This window comes from Cupressus sempervirens, chromosome 7 (genome assembly GCF_028749045.1).
Source record: "Cupressus sempervirens isolate cs-2001-9-10 chromosome 7, ASM2874904v1, whole genome shotgun sequence".
NCBI lineage: Eukaryota > Viridiplantae > Streptophyta > Pinopsida > Cupressales > Cupressaceae > Cupressus > Cupressus sempervirens.
The window spans coordinates 504,680,090-504,696,217 of NC_143124.1; positions in this window are offsets into that span (position 1 = coordinate 504,680,090).

Below are 16,128 nucleotides of genomic sequence, written 5' to 3' on the forward strand. Positions count from 1 at the left end.
ATAAAATAACATCTATGAGGTGTAGCATGAAATGAAGCACCAGAATCTAAAACTAATGAATCATCAACACTTTCTAAAGACAAAAGCAAAGCATCCTCTTTGAATTTGTTACTTACCACATTTGCCTCCTTGTTCCCTTCTAGCTTATCTCCTTCATTCTTCTTTTGACTCCAACAATCTTTCTTCTTATGCCCTATTTTACCATAGTATCAAAAATCTCTTAGTCCTCTAGATTAAGACCTCTTCCCCTTTGACTTTCCTCTTGATTTCCCATAATTTTTGAAATTATTTCCTCTCTCATTCATTCTACCTCTACTTTGTGCATTCAAAGCACTTCTTGATGTAGATCCACATAAGGATTTCTTAAGAATTTCCTCACTCAAAATAACATTGATCACATCATCATATTTTAGGGTATTAGATCTAGAAATAGAATTACTCACAACCATTACCAAGCCATTCCAACTTTCAAGCAAAGAACACAAAATCAAGAGAGTCCTAATTTCTTCATCAAAATTAATACCCATAGAAGATAATTGACTAGTAATAGTATTAAAATCATTTAAATGATCTACAACAGATCCATCTTCTGCCATTTTCATATTAAATAAATGCTTCATGAGGAATACCTTATTTGAAGTGGAGGGGTTTTCATACAATTTTGCTAGGGTTTCCATCAACTCTTCCGTCATCTTTTCTTTTGTAATATTAAATGCTAGTGATGGTGCTAGGAATAATCAAATGCTTCCAAGTGCCTTTCTATCTAAAATATCCTAGTTCTCATTTGTCATAGTTCCCTAGTTTTTAGTTTTTCCTCCCAACAACTTTCATAAATCCTTCTGATAGAGATAGTCCTCTATTTGCATCTTTCATAACTAAAAGTTTTTCCCATCAAACTTTTCAACCCTCAGCTAACCCTCATCTTCCATTGCTCCGACTCAACCATGAGACCTTCCTATAGATGATTGATAAAAGAAATGACAATGGCCTAGCTAAAAAAAATTACGATCGTCTAGCTCTGATACCATTTATTAGGATTAACCTTAGACATAAATAATAGTTACATGCAAATATAACCAATATCAGAAAATAATAGATCACACATAAGAGAACACAAGACACCAAAATTTAATGTGGTTCACCCAATCTCAAGGCTACACCCACCAACAACAAGTCCAATATTATTATGATCCAGTGATTACAACTTGATTACAATCTATAATCCTTACAACTCAATATAGCTACAAGAACCAATTTTCACATCACACACTATGAAAAATCCTAACCCTAAGCCTTTTTATACAAGCTTCTTTTCCACTTACAAAGTTAGGGCTAGAATAGTAGACAAAATAGTACCCGACGCCTTTTAAAATATAAATTCATTTTTTTTGACTTTGGGGGCGTTGCCCCTGAAAAACCCTACAGGCGCGTTTCACCTCGACCCCACCCTATACTATGATAGGGAGTGCACTTGGGGTGATACCATAGGACCCTATAGGGGCACTACACCTTGAGCCCATCTTGGGGGCACTACCCTCAAACCCCTATAGAAATAATCTAGAAGAAAACCATGCCGAATAAACCTCTAAGTCTAATTAGGCTCCACATCACAAAAGGTAAGAAATCTTGTTTTATGGATAAAGATTTAGATAGTAGTGAAGCTGATGAAATGGTATATATTACTATAAAAGATGAATTTAATGATGAAGGAGATGACACTTAGCTCTCATGTTAGCAAGAATGATACATGGATTATTGATAGTGGCTACTCACATCATATGACTGGTGACAAAAAAAAAATTAAACACATGGAACATTATGATGGTAGCAATGTGAGATTTGGAAACAATGAACCTTGTTGCATAAAGGGAAAAGTTTGTATCTCACTAACGAGTGAACTTAGATGTGATAATGCTTATTGGGTTGAAGGACTAAAGAATAATCTATTGAGTGTAGTAAAATTGAATAAAATTAGACTCACAATAGAATTCATGAATGAGAAGGCCAAACTATTGGATGGAAAAGGAAATCTGGTTGGGTCTAGCAAACAAACAAAAGGTAACCTATTCTACCTAGATCTCTGTGAAAGTTCATGTTTTATTGCTCAAGAGGAAGAAATTTGGTTATGGAATAAAAGGTTATGTCATGTGAACTTTGATAATATAAGCAAGATAAGAAATAAGAAAAGAGTAAGACATATTCCTAGTTTGAGGAAACCTGATATGAGTCTATGCAAAAATTGTCAAATTGGAAAGATGAGAAAGACTAGTTTCAATAGTAAGAACTATCATTTAGAATAAGTCTTGGAGTTGGTTTATGTAGACCTTTGTGGACCTATTGGAATAGACATCTATAATGGAGATAAGTTTTTTATTTTATTTGTTGATGATTATTCTAGAATGATGACTGTAATGTATCTAAAAGAAAAATCTGAAGCTTTTAAAAAATTAAGTGGTATTTGGCAAGAGTAGAGAAAGAAAATGGAAAGAAGCTAAAGTGTTTAAGATCAAATATAGGTGGTGAATTCATTTTCAATGAGTTCAATTAATTCTGTATTAAAAAAGGAATTAAGAACAAGTATCATCCCCTGGTACACCACGACAAAATGGTATAGCTGAAAGAAGGAATAGATCCATCATTGATTATGCAAAAACCTTGATGATAGAAAAGAATGTTGCAATCAAATACTAGAAAGAAGAAATTGGTACTATAGTGCATACCTTGAACAAAGTACAGTTGAAGAAAGAATCAAATCAAACTCATAAACTATGGTATGGCTACAAACCTAATGTAAGTTACTTGAAAGTATTTGGTAGAAAATGTTATATCTTGAAGGAATCTAGGAAAGGTAAATTTGATGTCAAAGGTGATGAAGGCATATTCCTAGGATACTCCTTCTAAAGTAAAGCATATAAACGTTTGAATTTATTCACTCATAAGATCATAGAAAGTGCACATGTGAGAATTGATGAGTTTGCAGAAAAGAGTGAAGAAGAAAGCAACAAAGAATTTGAGGATTACAAAAGTTTTTTTACTATGAAACTGATACATTACCAAATCTACTTGGAAGTTAGGAGGCCTCACCTCTTGAGCCCCCAAAATATCAAAAAGATACTGAGTTGCAACTAGCGCAACCCGAGTCATAGTCTGAAGCTACCAAGCTATGACCAGAGAAAATTGAGTCTGATGGACCCGAGTCACAAATAAAGGGACCCAAGCTTGATATAAAAGATAATGAAGAGTTAGTGGAATATGTTCTAAATCCAAAGTACCTATGTTAGAAAGATATGTTAGAAGGCACCATGCATCTGATTAGATCATTGGAGACAAGTCACATGAAACAATGACAAGAAACAAATTGAAAGGTACATGTTTGCTTGTTGAATTTGAACCCAGAAATGTTAAAGATGCTTTGGATAATAAAATTTGGATTGAGGTTATGAATAAATAAATAGAACAAGTAGAGAGGAATAAGACTTGGACTCTTGTTCCTATACCCAAGGATAAAAATGTAATTGACACAAAATGGGTTTTCAGAAATAAGATGAATGAAGATGGAAACGTTTCAAGAAAAAAAGAAAGGTTAGTTTGTAAAGGTTATTCTCAAGAAGAAGGTATAGATTATGGTGAAAATTTTTCACCTATTGCTAGATTAGAAGGTGTTAGAACTCTACTTTCTTATGCCACACATAGAGGATTTAAAGTTTATTGAATGTATGTAAGATATGCATTCTTGAATGGAATTATGAAAGAGGAAGTCTATATAGAAAAACATGAAGGTTTTGTGGATCCTAGTAAAAAGGATATGGTATATAAATTACACAACAAATTGTATGGTCTCAAGAAAGCTCCTAGAGTTTAGTATGAAATACTTCATAACTACTTGATAAAGATTGGTTTTCAAAGAACAAATGATAACAAAAACCTATATATCAAAGAAGAACTAGACAAAATGATTGTGTTGGAAGAAATCTTTGTGGATGACTTATGCAAGGCATTTCAAAGGAGATGAGTAAAGAATTTGAGATGTTCATGTTTGGAGAGATAAAATTCTTTGTTGGATTGCAGATCTAGTAGAAGAAAGATGGTATCTGCATTACTCAATCCAACTATATCAAGGAGATACTAAAGAAGTTTGGAATGGAAGATTCAAGACCAGTTGGAATACCTATATCTACTAGACATAATCTTTCCAAAAATGATGATTCCAAATAGGTAGATCAAATTACATATAGATCAATGGTTGGAAAATTGTAGTATGTAGTGCACACAAGTCCTGATATTGCATTAACAGCTAGTATGGTGGCAAGATTCTTAGCAAATTCCATAGAAAATCACATGATGGAAATCATGAGAATCATGAGGTCTCTAAAGGGTATTGAAGACTATGGATTATGGTAGAAGAAAGGAGGCAATCTAGATTTGAAATCATTCATAGATGTTGATTGGGCAGGAATTGTTGATTATAGAAAGAGCACCAGTGGTGGAGCATTCTTTGTTGGCAAAAGACTAGTGTCTTGGACAAGCAAGAAGTAGAATTGTATTTCTTAGTCCATAACAGAGGCAGAATATGTGGTAGTAATAGTTAACTATTCTAATGTTGTTTGGTTCAAGCAACTATTGATAGGTATAAAGGTAGAGATCAAGCATCCAATGGTTATCTTTTGTGATAACACCAGTGTAATTAATATATCAAAGGATCCTGTGATGCATACCAAAACCAAGCACAATGCTATAAAATATCAATTTTTGAGAGAATTGGTACTAGATAAAAAGGTAAGATTGGAATATGTGAATACTAAAGAACAAATTACAGACATATTCACTAAGCCATTACCTAAGGATACATTTTTGTATCTAAGAGGTAAGTTAGGGGTCATTCCCCTATCCAAAGTTCACTAAATAAATTTTAGTGATGCATCAATCAGAGCATGTTGAATATCAATTAGTTTATGTAGTATTGACAAGGGCACATTACAAATGAATCAGTACATGTGGTACATTGATATTCATTAAATATTGTCTTTGCCATGAGATGTCAAAAAGGGAGAGTTTGATGTCATATCTCATAGAAATTTTCTAAAGATGGAGAGTATATATTTCATAGAAATTTTATTACTTGCAAAGATGTCAAAGAGGGAGAACTTGATCTAATACCAAATAAGGAAAGTTTTCTATCAGAAGAAGATGTTGAAGACAAAGTTTTGCTGACAGAGGAAGAAATTGAAGGTAGAGGGAGTTCACACTGATAGAGGAAGTTCTCATGGATGAGAATCAGAATAAAACTAAGGATATGTTCCTTACTTTATTCTTTCTCTAAAATTTTATTGTATTATAACATGTTGTGTTGCCATCAATGCCAAAGAGAAAGATTGTTGAAAATAATTTGTTAATTGTGTCTTATCTTTGATGTTACACAAAATGTCATATTATTGTTAGTTAGTGTATGCTAAGCTCACTTGGGTGATGAAGAATTTTTCTTGTGTTTGCCAAGCATTCCAAAGTTTTCTAAGTTAAGAAGATAGTGTCTACCGAGTTTACACGAGTGTCAAAGGGAAGTTTACAGAAGTTGAGTGTTAACTAAGCTCACTTGGTTAATGAAAGATATATTGGATGGAACCAATGTTAACCAAGCTCACTCAGTTAGAAAAGGAACTCTATGATATGCAATGTTAACTGAGTTCACTTGGTAAACACAGGAAAATCATTTCTAAGTTAGTGTCTATTGAGCAAGGTTGGCTAACGAAGGATTTTCTTGTTTTGGCATATTGAGTTTAGTTATTTTGTTTGTTGGTTTTAGCTGATTGTAAAGATGAATATTAAGTATTCTAAGTTGTATTAAATCCAAATTGACAATGTGTAAGAAATAAATATAAGGTCAAGTTGAGAATTAAATGTGTAGAATATAAAAAAAGATTTGAAGATGCTTAGAGGAAGCAAATTAGAAGGATAAGAAGAATATCCTTGTTGAGCTGCAAAGATACATTTGATTAGAAAGAATCAAGTATACAAGCCTAAATTGAGAGCTATAATAAAAAAATTAGTTGCATCAAAAATCAGGTAATTTCATTGTTACTCTCTAATCATTATAGTAGTGATCTAAAATATTTTAATAGAGTTGGCTTAACAACTATTTGCAAATCCTCTAACAAGGTGGAATTTCTAGATTGAAGTGTTTAAAGTCCTTTAACAAGGCCACTCTTAATAGGGTGATCAAATCCTCTAACAGAGTCACACCTAACGGTATGTTTTGTAGCCTTTAACAAGGTTGGCTCCTGACAGGGCTCACTTTAGAAGAGTGAAAATCAGTAACTAGTTACAATTGGTGATTTTTCCCAAATTGGGTTCCCACATTAAATCTTGGTGTCACTTGTGTTTATGCTATTTATTTTATGTGTATGCAACTAAGTTAAGTAATATTAATCATAGATAATATCTTAATATTTTCATGTTAAGTGGTTGCTGAGTTAGTTAAGTGTTTGCCAAGTTACAACATTTTCTAGTGTAAACCGAGTGCCTATGTGTTTGCCAAGTAACAAAAAAATACAATTTAATTAGATTTTATGTTTTGATTTGTATTGACATATTTTAGAAGGGATCTGGGATTTATTTTTGTGGTAATTGATTCACCCCTCCCCTCTTAGTTACTCTTATATTTCCAACACCATCCATCTTATAAGGCTTATTAAATAAAACATGGAAGGTTTATATTCCTCCTTCATTGTCTCTCTGGCATATATACATCTATCTAAATATGTAAGGTGTGTTTTCTTATGTGACAGAGTTTCCTATTCACTTATAGTTAAATAAAGTTGACACATTGGAAATCCATGTACACTTTTACCATTGGACTTTCATCGTCATTTTATTGTGGTTAATTCCTCTCTTTTATTTTTTTATTATTGGAAAACACTACATTTTCCCTATAATTTTCAAATATTATATAGTTTACTTAATCCAATAGTGGGATTATCCAAAAGGAACTTCCATTTACTATGTTTTTACAATTTATTATAGTTTGGGCATGTGTTTTTTAAATAAATTTTATAATTTTTCAATTTGTTTTGTTGGTCCTTTGGTTTGATGTTTTCACCAACTTTTAACATTTAATCTTGCCTCAGGAATAGCCAAAATAGGAAAAATGTAGCACATAAACACCTACAATGTAAAAAATAAGAAGAGAAACCACAAAATTTCTAAACACAATATGCTCTATTTTTCTAACAAAGAAAACAGAGTTTTGGAGCAGCAAAAAATTACTTTCCTCATTTTGAATGTCTACAATTTATTATCAACTGATGCTCAGTATATACTATTACATATTTTATTTCTAACTTGTAATCTCTAAATCCTATGGTGAAAGATGGCATAGTTGACTACTTGAAACAACAGTTCTGATTTCTTATTTTGTGTCAATCTACAACAAGATTCTTGATCCCATGTAGAACATTCAAATACTATTTTGACAAATTAAAGAAATTTTCAAAAATCATGCATTGATAAATGCACGTCAACATCTATCTCCTTATTCAAAAAAAATAAAACTAAAACTAAAACATCTATCAAATGTGCTAAGTAATGGCGAAACCAATGGTGACTGCAAAAATGGTTGAATCAGTAGAGCTAGTTGTTTAAAAAGTGAGCCTAGAGTAGATCTCGGCATCAATCTTCATACTCTCCCTTGATGTTGAGAGGACTCACTATTTGATATTTGAGTATGCAAAACTGATCCTTTGTAATTGCTTTGTGAAGATGGCTATTAGTTTCTCTTTTGTGCTTGTATACTTCAATTAACCCACCTTCTATTGCACCAAGTCTCTAATAAAATGTTGTTTCAAATCAAAAAAAATTGTCCTGATATGATGAATGAGATTTTTGGCCAATTTAATAGCACTTATGTTATCACAAAAAACCACCGTAGTATAAATTTGTAGCTCTCCAATTTCTTCAAGAAGCTTTCTGAGTCATAAAGCTTGTGTGCCTACTAAAGTAACTGCAACATATTGCATTTCTGTAGAAGAGAGAGGAGCCATACTTTGCTTCTTTGAACTCCATGTGATTAAACTGGAACCCAAAGAAAAATAATTACTAGATGTAGATTTTTTGTCATCCAAACTACCTCCATAATCTGAATCACTAAAGCCACCAAGCTCAAATTTATTAGAAGAATAGTGAATGCCAAAATCTATTGTGGTTTTCACATACCTCAAAATTGTCTTGGTTGCCTTCATATGTCCCTCTGAAGGATTTTTCATATACCTTGAAACCAATGTAACTAAATAAGCAATATTAGGCCTTGTGTTTTAAAAACATCAAACTCCTAACTATACTTCTATATGATGCCTCATCAACAATTTCAGCACCATCATCTCTACATAATGCAACTCCATGAGCAATTGGAGTGGAAATAGGTTTACAATCAGCCATATCAAACTTCTTCAACATATCCTTTGCATACTTTTCTTTACAAATAAAAATTTCATCTTTACCTTGATAAACTTCCATGCCAAGAAAATAATTCATGACACCTAAATCTTTCATCTCAAATTCATTCATCAAAGAAACCTTGAATTCATCTTTCATCTTTAAACTACTACCCATATATAAAAAATCATCAACATAAAAACTCACAATAAGAATATTAGTACCTTCTTGTTTGTAGTAAAGGGTAGGTTCATTCTTACTTCTTTGGAAGCCATTCTACTGAAAATATCTATCAATTCTTGCATACCATGCATGTGGTGCTTGCTTGAGGCCATAGAAAGCCTTCTTCAACTTGTAGACATGATCTTCTTTGCCTTGAATCTCAAAACCTTACATGATTGTCCCACATATACCTCTTCTTCTAAGTACCCATTCAAGAAGGCATTTTTCACATCCATGTGATGAATACTCCATTTCTTTTGAGCTACAAGAGAGATTAACATCCTAATAGTTTCTTGTCTTGCTATTGGTGCAAAAGTTTCTTCATAATCAATGCCATACCTTTGACTGAAACCTTGAGCAACCAATCTTGCCTTGTATCTTTCAACACTGCCTCTTAATTTTGACCTCCAAATGCTACTGCATACACTACTACTCATCAATCAATTCTGAAATGGCTTTTAGCTTACCATAAACTTCTACATTCATTCTATGGTTTTTAGTTGACCACAAAAAACTCATCTTCAAGTATCAAACTCTTGTATTTTCTCAACACTCACCCTTGATGTTGAGTCTCACAATTTTCTCATAGGTTTTAACCTAATCCATGCACCACACAGTGCAACTCTTCATAACTAGAGTATTTTCAACTCACATGGTACTTCTAGTAGAAATCAACCATCTCTTTACTAATTTCTCTCTTTCTTCATCACTAGAGTCTCATAGACTCGAATGGTACTTCTAATAGAAGTCAACCATCTCTTTATCAATTTCTCTCTTTCATGAATCACAAGGTTTTGTCTACTATGATTTTTTCTGACACCATAAGTGATATTAAATTGGCCAAAAATCCTATTCATCATAGTAGGACAATTTTTTTTTATCTAAAACAACATTTTGTCAGAGACTTGGTGCAACATAAGGCGGTTGAATTGAAGTATACAAGCACAAAAGAGAAAATAGCGGACATCTTCACATAAGTAATTGCAAAGGATCAAATTTTTGTACTCAAAGATTAGATTGTGAGTCCTCTTAGCATCAAGGGGAAGTATGAATATTGATGCTAAGATCCACTCGAGGCTCACTGTTTAAACAACCTAGCTCTAATACCAAATGCAAAATTTGAAAACACACATACAAATAAGGGAAGAAATTAGAGCAAAGCAAGAAATTATTGACATGTGATAGTTAGCAATTAATGATATATATTCATGAAATAAGGAGAAACATAGATCTCTAAGTTCGTCTTTTTAGAAGTAGTCATAGTTTATTATTGCTCCTTAACAAGATCTTAAGTGCAATGAATAAAGATTTATATGTCAAATTGATCTGCCTCATAAATAAGTCTTTCCACATCACCTAACAATTAGGGATTAGTTTAGATTATTTGCATGATATTTGATTGTTGTTCATGCATAATTACATATTTCATCATTGATGGTAAGGAATATTATAAAGAAATGTAATGTAATGCATTTTAGTGTGCTGCACAACAGAATGGATAGCAGCCTTCAAGAATATAATCAAATTTGGAGATCAATTAAGATATTGATGTGTTTGTGTGTAAAATTGTGTTCTTCCTTTGCTCTATTTTCTTCCCCTATTTTTTTTTTGTGTTTTTAGATTCTACAAAAGCAATCCCATCAAAATATGCACTAGTTATATTTTTTAATTAAATGTAATTTTTACATTTAAATTTTCCACCTTCTCATTAGTGCTTATCCATTTTTTCGGTAGTCTTTCCTTTTTTCAATAGACAAAATTATGAAGAAATTTATCTTTAGTGATGGAGCGTGGTGCTATGTAGAGGCTAATGACCTATCATCTGGAGATGGAATTATGCATGAATAGTACATAACAAATGGAGGCATGTCAATTTTGATGTGTGGAGCTATGCATGAATTCTTACTCTCTTTCCTTATTAGTGTATTGAAAATATCTTCCATTCCTATTCAATTGGTCTTCTTACAAACGATTGTGCCCTTTCTATCAACAAGACAAGATTTTTGGCCTAGGAATTATTTTATCCATTTGACTTCTAATTTAGATTTCTTTTCTCTCCTTCAAATGGTAATGTGCTACTTCTCACCTTCACTTTTCTTTGTTTATAATTTTAAACATTCAATTGATTATAACACTTCTACCTTCATTATGAAAAAGTGGCCAAAATAAATTTAATCCATTTGCAATATTCTTAGTGGAAAAATATTTGGAACACTTTTTTTGTTTCTTTTCTCCCGATGATGTTTGCTGGCATCTGTATAGTTTCTAGGGGTAGTTGTGTGTACCATCAATGTGTTGTATTCAACTTGCACTCAGGAGCCAGGTGTATTCGATAATAAACGAATTGTTTAGAAAATTTTGCCCATCCACTCTTTCTCATTCCAAGTAGTATTACAAATTAGATCATGAAAAAGCTAGATACCGGTTCACGTTGTATATGAAAAATCCACTGCAAATTCTATTTTTTTCATTTGTAGAAGCCTTCAAGATTCTCAATGGGAGTTCTTAGTGTTTTCTGCGCTATCGAGATTACTGCAGGAGCAGATTATCCAAGCACATAGGTTGCATCATTTTCCTTAAAGATCTTACAAATGCAATGCGGAGAGATCTGATTTCAAACTCAAAATTCTGAAAGTTATAATTCAAAAACTCAGTTAACCCTGAAATCTGTTACAAATCGACATGTGAGATGAGATCATCATTACCTTTACACTCCACTTGTATATAAACATTCAATCACTTTGAAACATCTTCGAGAGAAGATACTACAATGTGGAGATGCATTTCCCACCAATCTTGTCCACAAATGCATTGATCCAAAGGTAGAACAAGAGGAGAGAAAAGCGATGAAGGATCTGACACTGCTAGGCTAGGCGCCATTAATGGTGTAGTAAGGGTAATAAGGAAACTGTGAACTAGGCTGAGACTCATCACCTACAAAAGCCATAGAAATTATATGTTCGTTATTTGAATGTAGCTTATGGATATAGTAGCATAGTCAATGATAGAGCAAGCAACAGAACCAATTGCTAAATCTGTTGACCCATAGAAACCCTCAACTCGATGTTTGTGTTTAAATTCCCAGTCCGCCATTTTTTCGTAGGGTGCAATTCTGGGTAGAATTCTATAAAAATAATTAAGGATGGGTGGTGAGACCCAACAGTATAGCGAACATATAAATGTGAGAGAAGTAGATCAGGAAGGTGGGGAACATGCATTTTTTTGCACACGTGAGATTCATAGAAGGAAAAAAGGGGGGAACTTAGTGTTTAGGTTGAGGTGAAAATTTTAGCACAAATTATAATAAACATCGCATATAAAATAATTCTCATTTGACTATTGTTCAATCGGTGTGCAGTCTATTTAGTGCCCTACAAAAAATCTCAAACTCATTTCTTGGCAGTACCTCAATGCATTCCATGCCTATTTCCAATTGGATAATATTTGTTTCCACATATCCATTCAGGGTTCTGAAGTCCATGTTCACACTTCTAGTTAGAGGCAATCCAACATTTTTCTAGTAGCATGGAAATTGCTTTGTGCAACCTTCTCAATTATATTTGCAATCATGTCATTTCATTATGAGCTCATACTATATATTTCACCACTCCCTGATACATGCTGCATCAAAATTTGTATTCCTTTCCTTGATGAGAGTGCTCCAGTGCTATGGATTTTTATTATTCAATTTCTTTAGCAATTGTAATACTCCATTCATGCTTAGACAATTTTCTAATAATATGCATTAGACCAGGAGTCTTATTAGATAGCTATGGAATATGAGACCAAGTAAATTATGGACAAGGCAAGTAAAATGATAATGGATGTTATTCTTTTATACCATCTACATCAAACTTGTTTCAATGGAAATGGTCTGTGCTAAGTTCATCTAGTTTTGTCCATCTTGTGTTGGGCTTTTGCAGGTGTAATTAACTAATTATAAAGCCTGTATCACATTATCTATATCCGCTTTTCTTGGTCAATACTTGAGTTACATATATTGCTCTAGAATGCCCCCTTTTAAATGATGCATGCCATTGCTACTGTAATGGCATAAGAAGCATTAATCTCTAGATCACATTGTCCATATCCTAATGGGAGTACCCTACTTGCATTCTAGGATTGTCCCTCTTGGTTTCATTTGTTTGGTATTGGATCATATTTTGATGTTACTAGATCCATTGTATACTGTAGTACTTGTCCTCTCTTTTATCCATTCATCCTACCCCATCAATAGACACACCTCTCGTCAAGCCTGCCAAAAGATGAGACTAGTGTTGCACACAACCCTTGTTCATATAGCTTTTCTTTTTCTATTGGAAATGTTCATTATTCATTTTAATAATAGTTTATGTAAGGTTAATGTAGAAGTCTCATAGTAGAAAACATGATTAATTGTTTAGAATATATAATTACATAATTCTTTAAAATTTGTCAGTTAAAAGAAAAACTGTTTCTTGAATCAAGATTTAAAGAAAATGATTCATTATTAGTTACTTGAATTAACATATTTATGTCCTTCAAAAGAACATAAATCATGCAATTAAATAATTATAGATATTTCAATAGACAATGTTATATGAGCCTTACAAACTACCTTCACTAGATATAAACATTATGACAAATTTTTATACAGGTTAGTTTTGTAATATGTTCTTTTTAAGATTGAATTTAATGCATGAAAAATATAATTAATTTGTAATCATATAATAATGAATAAGTAAATAATTAAAATATCAAAATGATTACATATCTACTATAAATGAAGACATTTTAGGAAAATTATTTGGGAGAAATGTCTTAAGTTTGTCTTTTTTCTATTTTTCATTCTATTTTATTTTTTAGTAACAAGTATGTAAAAATAAAATATGATATTCCTCTTATGAACTGTATCTGAGTAAAAGGGGAAAATATGGTCATTAAGGGTTTTATCCAAATAAGTTATATTTCAGTTCTATTGGAATCAAACTTGAAAAATCTCATCATGCTTGTGGTTTCAATATGTATAGATGTTTAATTATAGAGAATTCTAAGGATTGAACACATATTTCATCACTTTTTCTTTACAAATTATATTTAATTACAAAGGTAGATTTTTTTAATATTCCAAGATTTCTTTAAAAAAATTGAAATATGAAGTACTGACTAATATTTAGCATCCAAAAATATATAAAAAATAGTTCAAGCTTTGTGAAAATATTTCATAGCTAATTAACATTTATGTTATTGGTTCATCGACTATGTCTCTTCATTATTTTTTAGTGTGATACACTTCTAAGTTGGATTATAATCTATTAGATGTGGAGCTAAGAAAAGGAGGCCTAATTCAATCCATGAGGTTGTCCAAAATATATATGGATGAATCTATAATGAATTGTAGGAAATTTCAAAGAACCTTTAATGCAGTCTTTTATTATTATTTTCATATATTTTTAGTTATTTGAATATATAAAAATAAATTTGTAACACTAAATAGAATATTTCCTTGCAAATTTTGTACTTCATGATGCATTTACTCTCCCACTTTTTCATTGACCTATTGCTCACATAAATTATATTGTTCTTTCTGGAGTCTTGGACATGTTGGTTGTGAGGTGGAAGATCGTGGTTATGAATTACAATTGTAGAGGAATCACAGATGGATCTTGATATGGAGAGATGGTTGCAAAGATGGAAGGTTGATCTTGTGAATTTGTTGTTTTAAATTTACAAAGATCTTGGAAGATGCCTCTGAGAAGATTGGACCCAAGGATGATTGCATATCTCTATGATATGGTGAAGATGAAGATAATAGAGGAATTTTATTAGGTGGATGCTTCTTTTTCTAAATGAATTGAAGATAAGGAGAATAAATTTGTAAGCACTTGAGTTGGAGTCTATCGATTAGAAAGAGATTTGTCTAACTAGTTAAGAAGATCATTTAGATAAGAAGGTACATTTCTATTGAGGAAGAGGTAAAGGATTACTTCATCGGAGCTGAAGAGGCATGTGTGTTTGGTTTTGTCGATTAGTTTATGGATTCTCATATGAAACCACCAAAGCAACTTATGGTTGTTGTTGAGATACCCAAGCTTACCAAAGAAGTTCATAACCTTGCTGATACTGGAAATGAGATTTGTTTTCATGATTAGTTTAGATTTGACATGAAAATTATATAGCACTTGGTTGTGGATAATCAAGATTTTGTGGGTGATGAGTTACATGTTGCAGAGCATCTTGTTGTGAAAAATGAGATTGTTAATTATGGGGATTTATATATGGATGAGGATGTGCATGCGGTTTTTGATATGGATCTAAATTCATATGTTGATGCTGAGATGATTGAGGATGTATATTACTATTGATATGATTGATTTGGATTTTTGTATTGTTGCTAAAAGTGAAAGTGGTTTTGGATTCACATGTTATTTCTTATATGGTTGAGGACTCTATTGTTTCTACTGATGTGGAGTTGGATATTTCTAGTGTAGATTCATCAGTTGCTGATGAGGTTGAGGATCTACATGATACTATTTCTTTGGATCTATATGTTCTTGATGTGGATCTCCATGTGGTTGACATGATTGAAGATTTACATGTTTCTCTTATTGTGGATTTGGGCTTACATTTTCCTTATTCCATTTTGGAGTTACCTGATGTTGCTGACATGGATTTCATGTTTGAGGATATTACTATTGCTGATTGAAATCAGCTATAGTAATTATTGGTGAAGTATTATGTTTAGTTTGTTCCTTGGAGTGAGCATGTTGATTCAATACAACCCCCAACAGATTCACCATTTTGTTGGTGTTTTTCAACTATTGAACAACAAAGGTTCAATACCAAGATAATAATACTCACATAATCTAAGGGTTAGCTACCTCCTATCAACAATCACGTGTGTAAACCATTTGGATCCAACTTCAACAAAACCAAGACTGGCTTTCTACTCTTTAGGCTCTATAGAACCAAGGTGGGTATACCTAAGGGATGATTCAGAATAAATGTTGTTGTATGAGAATTTTATTAGTTTCATTCTGATTCTCATCTTTTATCTCTACCATATACATAGTTTATCCATTTCTTGACACTTTTAGATGATATACACCCCTTATAAATAGATTTGGTCACAATTCTTCTTTGATTTGCAAGTATTTCTAGCAATAGAAGCTAGCTACAACTTAAAAGTTACATGCAAACAAGTGTTGACCACCCTTGAAACTCTTCAAATAGTAAAATAATGTTGATTTTGATTTTAAACTTGATGCTAACTCATGATCTACCTATCTACAAACTAGATTAACTAGATCAGTGCCTATTCCATTGGGATTCAGAGTTTACTCCAATTTATAGATCTGATTTGTTGCATTACCACAAATATTATGAGAAATCCTTATTGGAACTCATTCTTACAAACATCCTTTCTATTACCATAGCAATATTGTTACTTACAGTCTTTGAACTTTTAGAATTTGGCAAACTAATCTTAGATCTGAGATTTGA